The 18,496-nt window shown below is 37.2% G+C and overlaps 1 pseudogene; it reads right to left on the bottom strand.

The window, feature by feature from the left end:
- Positions 1 to 9,774: 9,774 nt before the first annotated feature.
- LOC122008712 lies at positions 9,775 to 16,469 on the bottom strand (annotated as a pseudogene).
- Positions 16,470 to 18,496: the final 2,027 nt, after the last annotated feature.

Here is an 18,496-nt window from a genome sequence, read left to right as displayed (position 1 = left end):
TTAGGCTTTTAAAGAGGAAAAAAATATTTTGGTAACACTTAGCTCTTTACAATTAATATTCTTAGCTAAGTGAAACCAAGGTCTAAAGAGCAATTTTTCTTTCAAAAAGCTAAAAAGGTTGACTTTGAAAAATACTTAGTTAAATTTTTGAAACACTTAGCTTTTAGAATGGTCAGAATTTTGAAAGCTTAGTCTAAAAAGTACAGCAAAAATGACTTTTCACTACAACAAAAACCTTCATAGACATCGGTTTTCCACCGGTGTCTATTTCATTTTCGACCGATGTCTATGAAGCCGATGTTAAAAGTCTACCATTTTAGACATCGGGTTAAAACCGGTGTAGTATCACTTAACGACACTGGTCTTCGAATCGGTTATTAACCGGTGTAGTATCACTTAACGACACTGTTTCATCAACGGTGTAAAACCGATGTAATATTGTATGTTAATAACACCAATTTTGGCAGCGGTAAATGACCGATGTAATATTAGTTAATAACACCGGTTTTGCAGCGGTGGAAAACCGATGTAATATGTATATTTTTTAACAGCACAAATTTGATTTCCGAAACAATGAAAAACCGACAATAACAAAAAAAACACAAATATTCACAAATTATACAAATATTCTTCATTCAATAATATCCATAAAATACACAAATATTCACAAATTATATAAATAATCTTCTTACAACAATATCCATAAAATACCCAAACATTCTTTTTACATCAAAAGCTAGCTAATAGATATCAAAATCAAGGTAGAACATTCTTTTAACACATCAAGGTAGAACCGCACTTCAAATGTAATCTAGCATGCATTCAGCCCACTCAAACCGCACTTCATCAATTTCAACTCTGGAGTACTTGAGATTTGTAAACTGTAAAAACACATAAATCCACCATATGTCAAATAACTAAAACAAATGTGTACATGTATCAAATAAAATAGAATACTGAGTTTTTAAAGGCTGCTGGGGAAGATAACGAATATAACATAGAATCTAAAACTTTCATATATGACACTTAGTATATGCTGCTTAGCATATAACATAGATAATTTGCTCCTTCTAATTCAAGTTTACAGATTGATAAGAACCGACAACATCATACAACAACTTACTAGGCATGATAATGGTTCAAAATGCTAAAATGTATGTTCAGCTCCTATCCTATAATATTCGAAATCTACAGCAGAAAAATTAAGAAAGATATATCAATGCACCAGATATTCATCTGTCAATTTTCACAACCCAATGTATTGCCTTTAGCAATGTTGTAATTCCATGGTTTCTATCAAAGTTCTGGCAGAGTAGACAAGTATAAAAAATATTAATTTTCAGCAAATCATGTTGTGCTTACTGTACAGATTATAAAAATTAAATATGTACAGAAAGTGAATAAAAGAATCACTGTGAGAGACATACCACCTAAACTAACTTATGAAGGAAGAGAGCAAATAAAATTTTACAAAGAGTAAGGGAGATGCAATAATTCTACAAATGAGATAAAAGCGTTAGCACAAAGTTGATAAGATTCCAGGAAGGCATAAAGTTAGTTCTCCATAGTAGTTGTCCATTCAAATTGGTCAATTTAGTGACAAACTCATAAGATGGTGATCACTAAAAAGAAATAATTAATCAAGTTAAAGGAAATATATGTACAATTGCCAGTCTTTTTAACTAAGAATCAGAAAGATACAACTTAACTTATCCTAGCTTGACATTTGAATTACTAAATTTTGATTCATTGTAACAGATCATTGGCCAAAGAAGGCAGATTTAACAGGAGGTTGGCAACTTCAAACAGTAGAGTAATGAGGAGCTGGAGATGAAAAAGTGGTAGAATGAAGTGGAAGAAGATGGCCAACATTTTGCAAAACTTTTTTGGCCTTTGGCACTAGTTATTATGCACACATATCAAGGAATTTCTATTATTGCATCTAATGATTTTCTTAATCAACTTTAACTTACCCAAACAAATACAATGCACAAAATAAGATGAGTAAATAGCGGAAACATTCTCCATGACGAGGCATTCCTTTCAAAGATGAGGGAAAGTGCAGAAGATTGCAGTGCTGCGAAGAAGCACATCACGGCGTTCATGGTGAGTTTGGCTGGGTAGATCTCACAGATGGATGCCTGAGAATACTCATGATTAACATAACGTAGTAATTAAAAGGGAAGTGACAACACAAGGGACACCATTGACGCAATACCTGAAGAACAAGCGATACACTGCATGCAAAATAGTCGAATAGCATAAGAGCAGAGCCTGCAAGCCAGGCATCGCCTTTCTCAGGACTTTCGAAATGAAGTTGGATCATAGGTGAAGTAAAAAAGGCCCCCAACAAAATGACCTTTCCAAAATGTGAAGATCAGGGCACCAGTGATGCAGAAGATGGCCCCTGCAAGCTTGGCCCTCCCTCTTACAGTCTTCAAGTTGAGCTTTTCCATCCTGAGCAAAAAAAGACCAAATATAGAATGATATTTGAATGAACTAAATTCACTGTAAAATTACTTGGAATTAATATCTGAATCAACCTCAGTACAATTGCCAATAAGAAAGTAAAAGCAGGAATGACATTGCCCAAGGCACTGGCAACAGTTGGAGAAATGAGATGGAGTCCAACGTAGTATACATTTTGCTGAATTGTTATACCCAACATAGCAAGAATGAATATTTTTAGCATGACACCAAATGAGAAGCTGGGTCTTCGATTCCTACAACCATGAGATGAGTTTAAAAACATTCAATTTGTAGTCATATATCTTATTCTCAACAATTCTAATGAGACATGCTCCTTGAACCTTTCGAGCACATAAGCAAGAGGAGCCAAGATGAGCATGGCAATAAGGTGCCTGTACACTACGAAGACAAGTGCACTTAGTCCTTGTCCTAATGCAAGCTTGCCGAGGATGCTGGATCCAGCATACGCGAACTGGGACACAATCATATAGAAGTATGGAGCACATGCTTTCACAGAGGCCATGATCTCCTCACCAAATTGTTTGTGACAATTTTTATTGTCCTTGGTTCTTTATAAAGGAAGAAAATCATATTGATTCTGTCAAACAAACAAGTCTAAGATAGACAAATGCTTTGAAAGCTAGGAATTGAAAAAAGATGAGAGAAAAGCAGGCAAACAATTGCCAGCAAGCTACATCAGACTCCTCTATCTGTTGTATCATTTTCTCCAGCAAACAGACAAATAAATCATCTCGTCGACAAGATGAAGATGACTAGGGAGAAAAGCAGGCAAACAAGTGCACTTTATTCTCGTCGACTAGGGTTTTTGGAATTGAACAAGAAGAAGAAACCAGGCATACCTTTGCTATCAATCTCGTCGATATGGCTCTCCTGACCTTTGATTTTGATGCTGAACCATTTTTTGATGAAGGCCTTAGACCATGACAGCTGCTCCCAAGGAAGTAAGGAAAGAAAACATGCCCAAATTGAATATGGTTCAAGAAGGAACATGATTTCCAAGGAAACCAAGCTCTGCATTTTGAGAAAGAAGTTCACTTAAAATAGTTGTTTTTAGTTAACTTGTGAACTAAAAAAGTCTAATCATCGTCTAATTCTTGTTAGCCATCTCTGCTCACTATTGAATATGGATCTGATAGAGAAATTCAAAAAATATGAACAATTGAATGTTTTCGCTTAATCAACATGAGAAGATGTAAATTACCTCTAGGATTGATGGTGCATATGGTGTTCTTTTCATGACTTTTAGTCACTCTGCAAACATGTCAAGAGTTTGAAGATGGACAAGAAGATTAATTTACCATGAAACAAATAATATAAAGCCGAAATAAATAAATGCTTAGGACATATTTGAAGGAAAACATCAAATAGCAAAAGATGAGATTATACTATGTATAGCCAGCCGTGGTTATATTTCTTCAAATTTATTAACATATAAAGCAGTGGTATTTAAATTGTTCACACATGCTATTAGTCTGCCAAGAACATCATCAAATTTTAGTAATTCTTTTGCAACTTTAACAGAAGCATCAATTGCTTTAGAACTTAGTTGTATTTTTCCTTCTCATGAATACATCAAGTAAATCAGTTGTGTTTTAGAACTGTGGGAAACAACACCCAAGGTGAGACATGCATAAGACTTATAGAAAAGACATACTGTGGTTGCAGAGCAATCATCTAGTAGAAATCAATTCATTAACAATTATTGAATTGAATCAGAGATGTAAACCAGAGACACGCAGGTCACTCTAGAATAATCATTAACAGTGGTTGAACTGAAGACAAGATGTAAACCAGAGAGACAGAGAGACAGAGGGGAAAAAATGCAGACAATGATTTGAATGGCATCCGGGCATCTATAAATTTCCAAAAAACCAGATGTATTGATCACAATAGAACAAATTACTGAGCAAACAATGAGCTACCTCAATGTCATCAGCAAGGTCACTGCCGTGAGAAGGAAAGGATCCCATACTTTGGCCATTTTTATTCCAAAGTGATATCTTTTTATCGTCACCAGCACTAGCAACCACTAGGTCTGCACGAACAAAGATTAAACTTTAGTAAGATTTTTCCACCGTAAAAGTCAGCCACCATCCACTGGATTAAGAAAATTAACTAAGTTATACAAGATACAAAATAAACTTGAATGATGAGTCAAGGGAAAATTAAATTCTGACGGCACTAGGCAAGGATGAAACATGCCCTTATACAATTTGAATAGTGTAGATCCAAGGCAAAGCAACAAATTTCCAAGAGAAGTAAAAAATGCAGATACGCAGTTTCCTAGTAATTTTGCTTCAGAGAGTAACGTATCCCAGACTATCGAGGGGAAAAAAAAGGAGGCTAAAATCGAGCAAACAAAACCCTCCGACACAAGCATAACCGAAATGCACAGCAAAGAGGAAGCAAACAGATAGTGCGATATAAAACGAGGCGAGAAAGCATTTTTACAGGTGTGGTTCCACTTGACGGAGTTGATTTGAGATCCGGGGGAAGGCGTGTAGCTGAGGGTGCAGGGATCGCTGGCATCCACTGTGACGTCGAAGAGCTTGACGGTGTCGCTGCCGCAAGTGGCAAGAAGCGAAACTGATGAATCCACGAACTACATCTCTCGATTTCTCCTCGCCAGATCCACACAGCAACGGACAGTCCACTAGGGTTAAAAATTGGGGAGGAAGACGAGAACTGAGAGCATACCCCATGGGAGGAGTTGACCCATGCTGCTCCCATGCTGTAGGAAAGAAAAGCCATCATTACCGCAAGCTCGAACAAGACATCGGCTTCTAGACATAGACGAGCTTCCATACATACCAATTCGATGGGGGAAATCGAGAAGGGGCTCTTTTCGTAGAAGACCCCGATGGACTAGGAGCCCTTGCTGTCCGGATGGCACCCGACGAGGGCCGGATCGGGGGTGCGTTGAGATGCAGAGACGACGAACTAGTAGAAGACGACGGCGACGAGCCCGGATGCGGTTATAGAGCCGAGGAGGAAGGCCACGGGGAAGGGGGATCGGCCGAGGAAGCTCCAACCCCGCGTCAGCCAGATCCGCGGCGACATGTAGCCCCAAAAGCCCGTAGAGTGCATCCCTGAAAGGAGGATGCGAAGGATTAGGGTTTCGCGAGGAGAAGCCCAAAAGAGAGCGCGCTAAGAAAGTCCACCAGAATTTTGGTTCATAGACACCGGGTTTTAAAAACCGCGATTAAAATCGATGTCCATTAATGAAAAAAAGGCGCTCATAGACATCGGCTAAAAAAACCGATGTCTATGAGCGAAAATCTACGCTCATAGATATCGGTTTTTGGAAAAATTGGTGTAAAATACTCAAAGACATCGGTTTTTGCTTAAAACCGTTGTTGTTCCACCGATGTCTATGAGGGTTTTTCTTGTAGTGTTTGAAAGTTTAAAGTTTTGAAAACTTAGCTAAATTTGAAAGAATTTTTTTTTAGACAAATAATTAATTTAAAGCATTGAGGGCAAGGGAGGAGTTTCGATCCTTAATGTCCAAGCATGAGTTAAGTTAGATTGATTAGCTAATTTCTCTTTAAGTAAGGTATCAGAGCCTTAATGTTCATGCCTGAGCAATCTCAAAAGGTTTAAAAATCAAGCACATAGGTTCGTGACCACATGTCTAACCATTTAGCTACTAGCTGATTACCTAGAGGGCAACAACTTTCACTTGGTTAGTCAAGTTAAGTCAATATATCCAGTTAGATTTTACTAGTGCTGGAAGACTTGACTTGATTACTGTTAATTAGGTGTTTAACGCTCAGACTCATATTGATACACAGATATAAGCATTCTTGAGTCCAGGTTGTACCCTATGCATCTCACGCCATTCTTTATTTTTCAAACACAAGCAAGGTAAGCCTAGGTGTTTGTGAGATGCTCTGGCTGAATTCTAGGGGAGCATGATTTCTAGGGTAGAGCCTAAGCTAATTCCATATTTTGAAAATCTAATAAAATTGGAATTTTAAAAATAGTATTTTCCTAGAATTTTAAAACATAAGATGATTTTAAAAACTGTAGGAAGCTAATTTGAAAATTAAAAACTATTCTACCCAACACATTCCTATTTGCCTTCTAAGTGCACTGAACTTAAGTTCAGGTAAGGGTTTTGTGAAAATATCAGCTAGGTTTGACTTGGACTCAACATAGCTGAGTACAATTTCACCCTTAGCCACATGATCTCTTACAAAGTGGTATTTTACCTCTATATGTTTGGTCCTAGAGTGGTGAATTGGATTTTTGGTTAAGTTAATTGAACTCACATTATCAATGAAAATTTTTGTATTTTTGTATTCTAGCTGATAATCTTTTAGTGTATGCATCATCCATAAAAGTTGGGAAGCACATTCTCCTAGTGCTATGTATTCAGCTTCAGTAGTGGATAGAGCAACATAGTGTTGTTTTCTGCTTGAGCAACTTACTAGGCACTGACCTAGAATTTGGAAGCTACCACTTGTGCTTTTTCTATCTAATTTGCACCCGGCATAGTCTGAATCAGAATAGCCAAAAAGGTCAAGGGTGCAAGTTCTAGGGTACCAAAGTCCTACATTTAGGGTGCCCTTAATGTTCCTAAGTATCCTTTTAACATATGTTAGGTGTGACTCTTTTGCACAGGATTGGTATCTTGCGCACATACCTACTGCAAATAAAATATCGGGTCGACTTGCAGTTAGGTAGAGTAGACTACCTATTATACTTCTATAGTACTTTGGGTCTACTGGTTTTCCATCTAGGTCAGAATCAATGTTGCTATTTGTTGTCATTGGAGTATTTACAATTTTTGAGTTTTCCATGCCAAATTTTTTAATTAGTTCTTTAGCATATTTGGTTTGGTAAATGTAGATTCCATCTTTGGTTTGTTTAATTTGTAAATCTAAGAAAAAATTGGGTTCCCCCACCAAATTCATCTCAAATTCGTTTTCCATTAAATTAACAAATTCTTATAAAAGTTTAGTGTTGGTTGAGCCAAAAATTATGTCATCAACATAGATTTGGGCAACAAAAATATCTTTTTCTATGGTTTTGACAAATAGAGTCTTGTCTATTTGACCTTGGTTAAAGCCCTTGGATATTAGGTAATTTGATAACCGTTCATACCATGCCCTAGGTGCTTGTTTTAGTCCATGTAAGGTCTTTTTTAGTCTAAATACATGGTTTGGATGATCTAAGTCCTCAAAACCTGGGGGTTGACCTACATATACCTCTTCTTTAATAAATCCATTCAAAAAGGCTGACTTGACATCCATTTGGTATAATCTAAATCCTTTACGTGCTGCATAAGCCAGCAGCATCCTAATGGATTCGAGTCTAACTACTGGTGCATAGGTTTCATCATAATCTAAACCTTCAACCTGACTAAAACCTTTGGCTACTAGTCTGGCCTTGTTTCTAACTATTTCACCCTGATCATCCAATTTGTTCCTAAATACCCATTTGGTGTCAATTATGGACTTATCTATGGGTTTAGGTACAAGTTCCCAGACTTGGTTTCTATCGAATTGTGCTAGCTCTTCCTGCATAGCAATGATCCAGTTTGGGTCAGGTTGGGCTTCTTCTATAGTCTTAGGCTCAATCTTAGAAATAAGGGCAATCTGACTCAGGTTTCTAAAAGAGGATCTAGTTCTAACTCCTAGGTTTGGGTCACCCAAAATTTGGTCAGGTGGGTGAGAAATACCTATTCTGGTTGGTCTTATATTTGTGTTAGGAGTTAGTTCCTCTGGTTTACTAGTATTCAGTTGAATTTCATCATCTTCTATAAATCTTGGGTTAATGTCTGCATTTTTTTATATATCTGGTAGATTGTTTTCTTCATCAAATATTATATTAGTTGTTTCTTCAACTTTTAATGTATTTTGGTTATAGACTCTATAGGCCCTACTGGTTGTAGAGTATCCTAAAAAGATTCCTTTGTTTGATTTGGCTGTAAACTTTCCTAAGTAGTCTTTAGTGTTTAAAATATGAATTTTACATCCAAATACTTTTAAGTAGTTTAAGTTGGGAATTTTATTATAATATATTTCATAAGGGGTTTTATTATAAAGTTTGTTAATTAGAATTTGATTTTGAATATAGTTTGCCATATTTATTGCTTCAGCCCAAAATTGATGATTTAAATTATATTCGTTTAGCATGGTTCTAGAGGCTTCTTGTAAGGTTCTATTTTTTTGTTCTACTAGCCCGTTCTGTTGGGGGGTTCTAGGGCATGAAAATTCGTGTTTGTATCCGTTGATTTCACAAAATTGGATAAACCTATGATTTTCAAACTCCCCCCCCCCATGATCACTTCTTATTCTTTTAATTTTAGTATCTTTTTCATTTTCTGTTAGTTTAGAAAAATTACTAAAGGCTTCAAAAGTTTCATCTTTTGTTTTTAGAAATTTTACCCAGGTGAACCTGGAGTAATCATCAATTATAACTAAGCAATACTGGTTCTTGCTTAGTGACTTGGCTCCATGTGAATCAAATAGGTCTAGGTGAAGGAGCTCAAGTAAAGAGTTAGTTCTATCTAGATTGGTTGACTTGTGGGTTGACTTGGTTTGTTTTCCTTGTTGACAGGGATGGTAAATTGTATTTTTTAGGTTTCTTAATTTGGGCAATCCTCTAACTAAGCCATTTTGACTCATTTTCGAAATGAGTCTAATATGAGTGTGACCCAGTCTTCTGTGCCACAAGTTGGTTTCTGATACGAACCCCACCAACAATTGTGATGGAACCCGAAACAAAGGTGGATAGAACCCCAAAAACTAAACAACAAGAGTGTGAGCCTTGATCCTTAAGCAAGAATTGGCATGAACCAAGCCTACGAAGGAAAGAAACGCCACACCTAGGGGTGATAAGTTTCGATGGGTTGAATGCCACGAGAGTAGACTCGATATGTTCAGCAAGTTCTTTCAAGAACTAAGAGAGCACACAATCTCACCAAAAATTAAGTTACTTCATACTAAGATGTCCCTCCCTTATATAATGGGAGTAAACAAGGAAAATACAAGATAAGTACATGCACAATTAGAGTCCCAATGTTGCATGCCTCATGCAAGCTATCTAGAAACCCAAAACAAAATAAATGCATGCACAATTAGAGTCCCAAGTTGCATGCTTCATTAAACAATCTAAAATACTTAAGTCTTCATGCATGAACGAATTCCCATGATTTTGCATGCTTATTAGCGTTCTTCCGTTAAGTGCGGCCAGTCATGGATGGTTGTGCCCGATTACGTGGATTAGGCCATGACTAGCAGTTGCGATTATCTTGGTTTCTCCTTGCTCATAGTCCTCCCAATGTTTTTTGATTAGCCCATTTAGTGCTTCCTTGAAACGCTTTGCTCGTAGTCTTGTAATTGGGCCTTTCGGAAGTGGTAACTGATCTCTCCTATCTTCAGCCCTTGAGCATACATCATTCTCCCCTTCTTGAAAAGGATTTGTCCTCAAATCATCACCTGCATCAAACGGGGATAAGTCAGCAACATTAAAAGTAGAATGTACGCCATACTCACCTGGTAGTTCAAGTTTGTAGGCATTATCATTGATGCGCTCTAATACTTGAAATGGGGCATCCCCTCAAGGTAGAAGTTTAGAACGACGTTTTTCCGGAAATCACTCCTTTCGGAGGTGTAACCAAACCCATTCTCCTGGTTCAAACACAATTTTCTTGCGCCCCTTGTTAGCTTGTTGCATGTATTGCTGAGTTCTTTTCTCAATATTCAGTCGTGCTTATTCATGAATCTTCTTTATGAATTCAGCCTTCTGCTTACCATCTAAGTTTATATGCTCACTTACAGCTAAAGGAATCAAATCTAATGGTGACAAGGGATTGAAACCATAAACAATTTCAAATGGAGAAAATTTAGTCGCAGAATGTATGCTCCTATTGTAAGCAAATTCAACCTGAGGTAGACAATCTTCCCATATTATCAAATTCATCTTAATGACGACACAAAGTAAAAAGGACAAGGTTCGATTGACCACTTCAATTTGCCTATCAGTTTGGGGGTGACAAGTAGTAGAGAACAACAATTTAGTTCCTAATTTCCCCCACAAAGTCTTCCAAAAATAACTCAAAAATTTTGCATCTCTATCAAAGACAATGGTCCTAGGCATGCCATGCAACCTAATAACCTCTTTAAAGAACAATTCTGCTATCTGCGATACATCATCGGTTTTATGACATGGAATGAAATGCGCCATTTTAGAGAATCTGTCTACCACAACAAAAATTGAATCTCTCCCTCTCTTGGTCCGGGGTAATCCCAAAACAAAGTCCATTGAAATATCAGTCCACGGTTCACTAGGTATAGGCAAAGGAGTATACAAGCCATGGGGTTTCAATTTAGATTTAGCTTGTTTACAAGTGATACACTTCTCACAAATTCTTTCCACGTCGTGTTTCATATGAGGCCAAAAGAAATGATCCTGTAAAACCCCTAAAGTCTTAATAACGCCAAAATGACCCATCAATCCACCACCATGGGCTTCCCTAGTGAATAATTCATGTAACGAACACATAGGCACACACAATCTATTTCCACGAAATAAAAACCCATCATGCCTATAGAACTTACCAAATGCAACCTTATCGCATGCTTTGAACACCTCAGAAAAATCAGTATCGTTAGTATATAAATCCTTGATATATTCAAATCTAAGTAACTTCATATCTAAAGTGGACAGTAAAGCATACCTTCGAGATAGTGCATCAGCAACTACGTTCTCCTTTCCTTGCTTGTATTTGATCACATAAGGAAATGTCTCAATGAATTCTACCAATTTAGCATGGCGTCGGTTCAACTTATGTTGGCTCTTCAAATGCTTTAGAGATTGATGATCTGTGTGAATCACGAATTCTTTTGGCCATAGGTAATGTTGCCATGTCTCCAATGCTCTCACCAATGCATACATTTCCTTGTCATATGTGGGATAGTTGAGAGTGGCTCCACTCAACTTCTCACTGAAATAAGCAATGGGTCTCATTTCCTGCATAAGCACAACACCTATACCAACACCAGAAGCATCACATTCGATTTCAAATGTTTTAGAAAAATCTGGTAGGATTAGTAAAGGAGCAGAACTTAGCTTTTCTTTCAAAGTGTTGAAGGCCCTCTCTTGCTCCTCTCCCCACTTGAATGACTCATTTTTCTTGATGACTTTAGTAAGAGGAGCTGCAATATTGCTAAAATCACGAACAAACCGTCGATAAAAGCTGGCCAAACCATGGAAACTCCTCACTTGGCTAATTATTGTTGGTGTTGGCCACTCTTGGATTGCTTTCACCTTTTCCTCATCCATCTCAACGCCTTTAGTACTAACAACAAAACCAAGAAACACAACTTTCTCCGTACAAAAGGTGCATTTATCGAGGTTAGCAAAAAGCTTTTCTTCTTTTAGCACGCTCAAAACTAACCTTAAATGTGTAACATACTCTTCTAAGCTTCTGCTAAAAATCAAAATATCATCAAAATACACAACTACAAATTTCCCTAAGAAAGCACGCAAAACATGGTTCATCAAACGCATATATGTGCTAGGAGCATTAGTTAAGCCAAAAGGCATTACTAACCATTCATATTGTTGGAGTGTATACTTAAAAGTTTAGCTTTTGTACACATTTATTTTGAAATAAAGAATCACATTGGTCAAATGTTTACATTTATTTGTTAAATATAATTGTTCAATTAATTTATATAGTAGATAACATGGAGTGTGGAGTCACACTTAGAAGATCATGTTGTCAGTTCTCTATAAATTATAAACAGTTGCTCACGACTAAGATGGAAAGGAACAAACCATCAGAATAGACGTAGTGTAATTAAGTATTAGTTTATCTTGACTAATAAATTACACTGATACACTTTAAGTGTATTGAGTAGGATCATTTAGGTAAGTTCTTTTTGTACTGACTTAGTAAAAGAACTAGACCTTAGTTATTATGGAAGTGTGTGCTCTTAATCCTAATATAATAACAAGCATGTATATTTAGTATTTATTTCTTTGACTTATCAAAGGGTGAGGTTTAGCTCGATAAATCAATATGCCCGATAAGTTGGGAAATGATATTACTTATAGTATGTGTTGTTGATTATAGAAGGAATCTGTGTCCTAGTTATCTAGGTTGAGAATGTCCCTAAGAGGAGCTCATAAGAATTGTCATGTTAAACCCTGCAGGTGGACCTAGTCCAACATGACAATAAAGTTGGGTGGTACTACTCTTGGAGCTAGATATTAGCTAAATGAGTTGTCAGTAACTCACTTAATTAGTGGACATTCGTAATCTTAAACACAGGGAGACTAACACACTCATGATAAGAAGGAGCCCATAATGTAATTTGGGATTGGTGCGGTAGTGCGGTAATAACTCTATAGTGGAATGAGTTATTATCGATGAACTTGAGTTGTGTGTTCAGGGCGAGCACGGGATACTCAAGCTCATCGGAAGGTCAAAACCAATTTCTCCTCTAGGTCCCTGTTGTAGCCTCAATAAAGCCTCAAGTCCATCCAAAGAAAAGTCTATCTTGGTATCCAAGAAGGGGCCGGTTCATTGCTTAGTGACCAAGCAATGGCCGGCCACATATTCTCTAGAAGTGGCCGGCCCTTGCCTTGGGCAAGGGGTCTGGCCGCAATATTTAAATTAGGAAGGTTGTTTTTAAATTTTTAAATTTCCTCAGATATTTACAATTTGTAAAAAGAAAGATTTTAAAAATTTATAAAATTTTCCTAATTTAAATTAGGCCACAAGGTTTTAAAAGAGAGTTATAAAATTTATAAAACTTTCTTTTAAAAAGAAATATTATTAGAGATGTTTTAAATTTTAAAACTTGCTTTTAAATTTTAAAACTTTCCTTTTAATATCCACATTAGAAAAAAAATAGAGTTTGTAAAATTTTATTAGAAGTTTTCTTCTTTTAAATTTTATAAAAAAATTTTCTTTCCCTTTTAATAAGTGGCCGACCACCTTGCTTGGTGCCCATGCAAGGGGCCAGTCAAATAATTAAACATCAACAAATAGTTGTTTATTTAATAAATCAATCTAGGATTGATTAATTAAAAGGAAAGAAAAAGGAAAAATTAAAAGGAAATAGGAAAGAGTTTAATTTTTTATAAAACTCTTTCCATTATTTTCCATTGGGAAACTAATATAAAAAGGGGGGAAGGGGAGGCCTTGGAAAATATAACAATTGATATTGTGTTGTTGGAGATCAAGTGGCCGGCCCCTCCCCCTCTCTTCCCTTTGCTCTCTTTTGCTCCTTTGTGGTGGTGGTGGCCGAATTCTAGAGAAGGAGGAGAAGCTTTCCGGGTGGTGTTCGTCTTGGAGGATCGTCGCCCACACGACTTCTAAGAGGAGGTGAGGGATACGGCAAAAGATCTCGTGATTTTTAGCATACAAGGAAAAGGTTTAACTAGTATTTAATTTCCACATCATACTAGTTAATTTTTCTTTGTATAAATACCAAATACAAGAGACATTCGATTCTTGTTTTTCGAATTTAATTTCGATGTTGTATTCTTTTTCTTTTTTCCTTGTGATTTGATTGTTCCTTTTGGTTAACCTAGAGTTATATAAGGAAATTAAATATTAACTTTCCTTGAAAGGCTTTGTCTAGTCGGTGGTGGTTGCTCCCATATCCAAGAAGGCCAAGTGCCTCGCCATGCAGTACTGAAAGCCAATTTTGGAAATTAATATTTAATTGAATTTATAACCTAGATGATTTGGATCAAACGTGTTAAGTTCCGCAGGAGATCCAAATCTAAACCTAAAAGAACATATAAGTTAAACTTGGAATCAAATGTGTTAAGTTCCGCAGGAGATACAAGTTTAACTTAAAAGAACACATGGTAGCTAGGAAAGGTTCAGATCACGTACAAAATTTTTGTACAGTGGAGCCATTGGGTTTTCCGAGTAGCAACCAACACATATAAGTCATGCTTAGTTTTAAAACCAGTTTTCCATTCATCACCTTCCTTCATCCTAATCTGATGATATCCACTCCTAAGATTAATTTTTGTGAGCACACAAGAACCATGCAATTCATCAAGTATATCATCAATCCTAGGAATTGGATGGCGATACTTTACCGTGATGTTGTTGATGGCTCGACAATCCACACACATCCTCCATGTTCCGTCCTTCTTGGGAACTAGTAACACAGGCACGACGCAAGGACTCATGCTTTCTCGAACATACCCCTTTTCTAATAATTCATTAACTTGCCTCTGAAGTTCCTTTACTTCCTCCGGATTGCTTCTATAGGCAGGTCGATTTGGAATGGAGGCACCAGGTATGAAGTCAATTTGGTGCTCAATTCCTCTAATGGGAGGTAAACCATGCGGAACCTCTTCAGGAAAGACCTCCTTGAATTCCTGTAAGAGAGAAACAATAACACTAGGCAAAGAATTGTTAAGGTCGTTAGTGCTCAAGAGTGCCTCTTTATACAAAAGGATAAGGGGCAGCTGATTTGAAAACAAAGCTCGCTTAATCTCACTTTTTTTTCATAAAAAATATTTTTCTTTCTCTCTCCTTTTTTCTCCTTGCCCACTCCTTTTGTCTCTTTCCTCTCATCTTCTTTCCTCTCATTTTTCTTTCCCTCTTCTTCTTTTTTCTCAATTTTTTTTCTCTCAATTTCTTTTTCTTTCTTCTTTTCATTTGCTTTTTGTAGTCTCAACTGGTCCTCCATAACTTGTCTTGGAGTCAATGGTACAAGAATAATCGGTTGCCCTTCCAAAGTAAAACTATACTTATTTGTGAGGCCATCATGTGTTACCTTTCGATCGAATTGCCAAGGTCTTCCCAACAATAGATGGCATGCATGCATGGGAACCACGTCACACAACAGCTCATCTTCATATTTGCCAATGGAGATTGCTACCAAGACTTGTTTTGTTACCTTGATTCCTCTGCAATCGTTTAGCCGCTGCAGTTGATAAGGACGTGAATGTTTTCGAGTTGGTAGTGATAATTTCTCCACCAAATCAGTACTTGCCACATTGGTGCAACTCTCCCCATCAATAATAACACTGCAAACCTTGTTATTGACAAAGCAACGGGTATGAAACAAATTCTCCCTTTGATTACCTTCTTCCTCCTTAGCTTGTAGATTTAGAACTCGTCGAGCCACCAATAAGTCTCCGATAACAGCATGTTGTTCATCATCACTGTCCTCTTTTTGTGGCACTTCTTCAACTATTTCATCCTCATCCTCCGACTCAAGTTCACCTTGAGTGTTTATTACCATCACCCTTTTGTTCACACATTGACTAGCTATATGACCATGCCCTTGACATTTAAAACACTTGATATCACGAGTTTTGGAGGAAATGGGCTCGCGATTACCTTGAGTAGTAGATGGTGTAGGTTTGGGCTTCTTGAAGGGTTCAAACTTTGGCTTATTTTGAGGTTGTTCCTCCTTTCTTGGAGCTGTCCGTCATGTGCCATGAGTAGTCATTGGTTACCCCCTCCTAGCCAATCCTCTCCTCTTGAGTTGTTCTTCCACTTTTTATGCTTGGTGGACCATGTCTGACAGCTCAACATAATGCTGCAATTCAACAATATCAACAATTTTTGGATTTAAACCATGTAAAAACCTAGCCATGGTGGCTTCCCGATCTTCATCGATATTAGCTCGGATCATGGACAACTCCATCTCCTTGAAATATTCATCCACACTTTTAGAGCCTTGAGATAACCTTTGAAGCCGCTGATATAAGCTTCTATAATAATGGTTGGGTACAAACCTCCTTCTCATGAGCACTTTCATTTCCTCCCAAGTGGACACAGGTTGCTCTCTATTCCTTCTCCGAGTCATCACCACTTGATCCCACCAAACAATAGCATAATTAGTGAATTCAATGGCAGCTAACTTCACCTTTTTAAACTCTGAGAATTCATGACAGTCAAACACCAATTCCATCTTAGTTTCCCATTCCAAGTAAGCTTCTGGGTCATTTCTTCCTTGGAAGGTTGGAATTTTCATCTTAATCCCTCCTAAATCATTATTTCTTCTAGTTCTGTTTCTATCTCCTTGATGTCCAATCCTGCCCCGATTGTAGTTTTGCTCATCAAAGTCTTCCACAACAACCTCTTCATCTTCTTCGACATCAATCCCTTGGGCATGTCTTCGTTGTGGTCTAGTTATACGGTCTTGTTGATGTCTTCTTGGTGTCCCATCCAACCTCTCATGGATAGATTCTAATTCCGCCCTCATCATCCGCTGCATCTCCCCCATCAATGCTTGTAATTGCAAGTTCGGAAGTGGCCTAGCCCCCTCATTTGCTCCATCCTCCTAGTTGTTCGACATGGCTGCAAAATGAAAGAAAACCTCACAAGCACTCAACTCACGTTTGGGTGGTAGCTCTCAATTGATGATATCCCTCAGTTCTTGATCAAACTCTAGAACAAATCAGAATATCACGTAGCAATTCAAAAGATACCACCGAAACTTATGATGACAGAATTTTAAGAGAAAATGAAAGAGTAGAAATTTGAGAATAAGGAAAACAAGAAAAGAATTGTTGAAGACAATTTACTTCGATTCACACAAGCAGTTTTTTTTTTACGCTTTCTTCTTCTTCTTCTTCTTCATTTTTTTATCTTTTCGTTGCGCTCTTTTTTTTTTCTTTTTTTCTTTTCCACGATTTTTTTTTTGCTTTTGGCTGAACAACAAGTAAAGATAGATTTGCACTTGCCTTTGAACCGAAGCTTTGATACCAGATGATACGAACCCCACCAACAAATGCGATGGAACCCGAAATAAAGGTGGATAGAACCCCAAGAACTAAACGACAAGAGTGTGAGCCTTGACCCGTAACCAAGAATTGGCACGAACCAAGCCTACGAAGGAAAGAAACGCCACACCTAGGGGTGATAAGTTTCGATGGGTTGAACGCCACAAGAGTAGACTCGATAAGTTCAGCAAGTTCTTTCAAGAACTAAGAGAGCACACAATCTCACCAAAAACTAAGTTGCTTCATACTAAGATGTCCCTCCCTTATATAATGGGAGTGAACAAGGAAAATACAAGATAAGTACATGCACAATTAGAGTCCCAATGTTGCATGCCTCATGCAAGCTATCTAGAAAGCCAAAACAAAATAAATTCATGCACAATTAGAGTCCCAAGTTGCATGCTTCATTAAACAATCTAAAATACTTAAGTCTTCATGCATGAACTAATTGTCATGCTTTTGCATGCTTATTAGCGTTCTTCCGTTAAGCGCGGTCAATCATGGATGGTTTTGCCCGATTACGTGGATTAGGCCACGACTAGCAGTTGCGATTATCTTGGTTTCTCCTTGCTCATAGTCCTCCCAATGTTTTTTGATTAGCCCATTTAGTGCTTCCTTGAAACGCTTTGCCCGTAGTCTTGTAATTGGGCCTTCCGGAAGTGATAACTGATCTCTCCTATCTTCAACCCTTGAGCATACATCAGTTTCCTCTTGTTGTATCAAGAGACACTTTATTGAATTGTATAGATGTTATTTTTCCTAAGTCCTTTAAGTCTAATTTTGGGGTTTTCGACGTTTTCAATTAAGCACCTAGAATTATCAAAGGTAACTAAGTATCCACTATCACATAATTGGCTAATGCTGAATAGATTAAAATTAAAATTTTCAACTAATAGAACTTTTTGAATGACGAAATTGGAGTTAAGTTCGATATTAGCTCTTCCGATTACCTTAAGTTTACCGTCATTGCCGAACGCAACTGACCATAGGTTCTTCAGTTTGAGCTTAGTAAACTTCAACCTATCTCCAGTCATATGTCTGGAGCATCCACTATCTATCATCCATTGATCCAATTCCTACACACAAAGTAGTTGATTTGGATTCTTTTAATGGATTAAAAGATAGTTTGATTGAATTAAGCTCTCTATTTTTTTTTTTCATCTCACTCGTACTAGGTTTTCAATAGTTATTTTTATGGGTGATTGTGAGATGGATGAATTAAGTTAGTTAATTTGAAAAATAATTTATAAGTTAAAAAGTATCATTTTAAAATTTTGAAATTAAA

This window comes from Zingiber officinale, chromosome 8A, assembly GCF_018446385.1.
Source record: "Zingiber officinale cultivar Zhangliang chromosome 8A, Zo_v1.1, whole genome shotgun sequence".
Classification (NCBI taxonomy): domain Eukaryota; kingdom Viridiplantae; phylum Streptophyta; class Magnoliopsida; order Zingiberales; family Zingiberaceae; genus Zingiber; species Zingiber officinale.
This window is presented reverse-complemented; position numbering and strand designations above follow the sequence as displayed.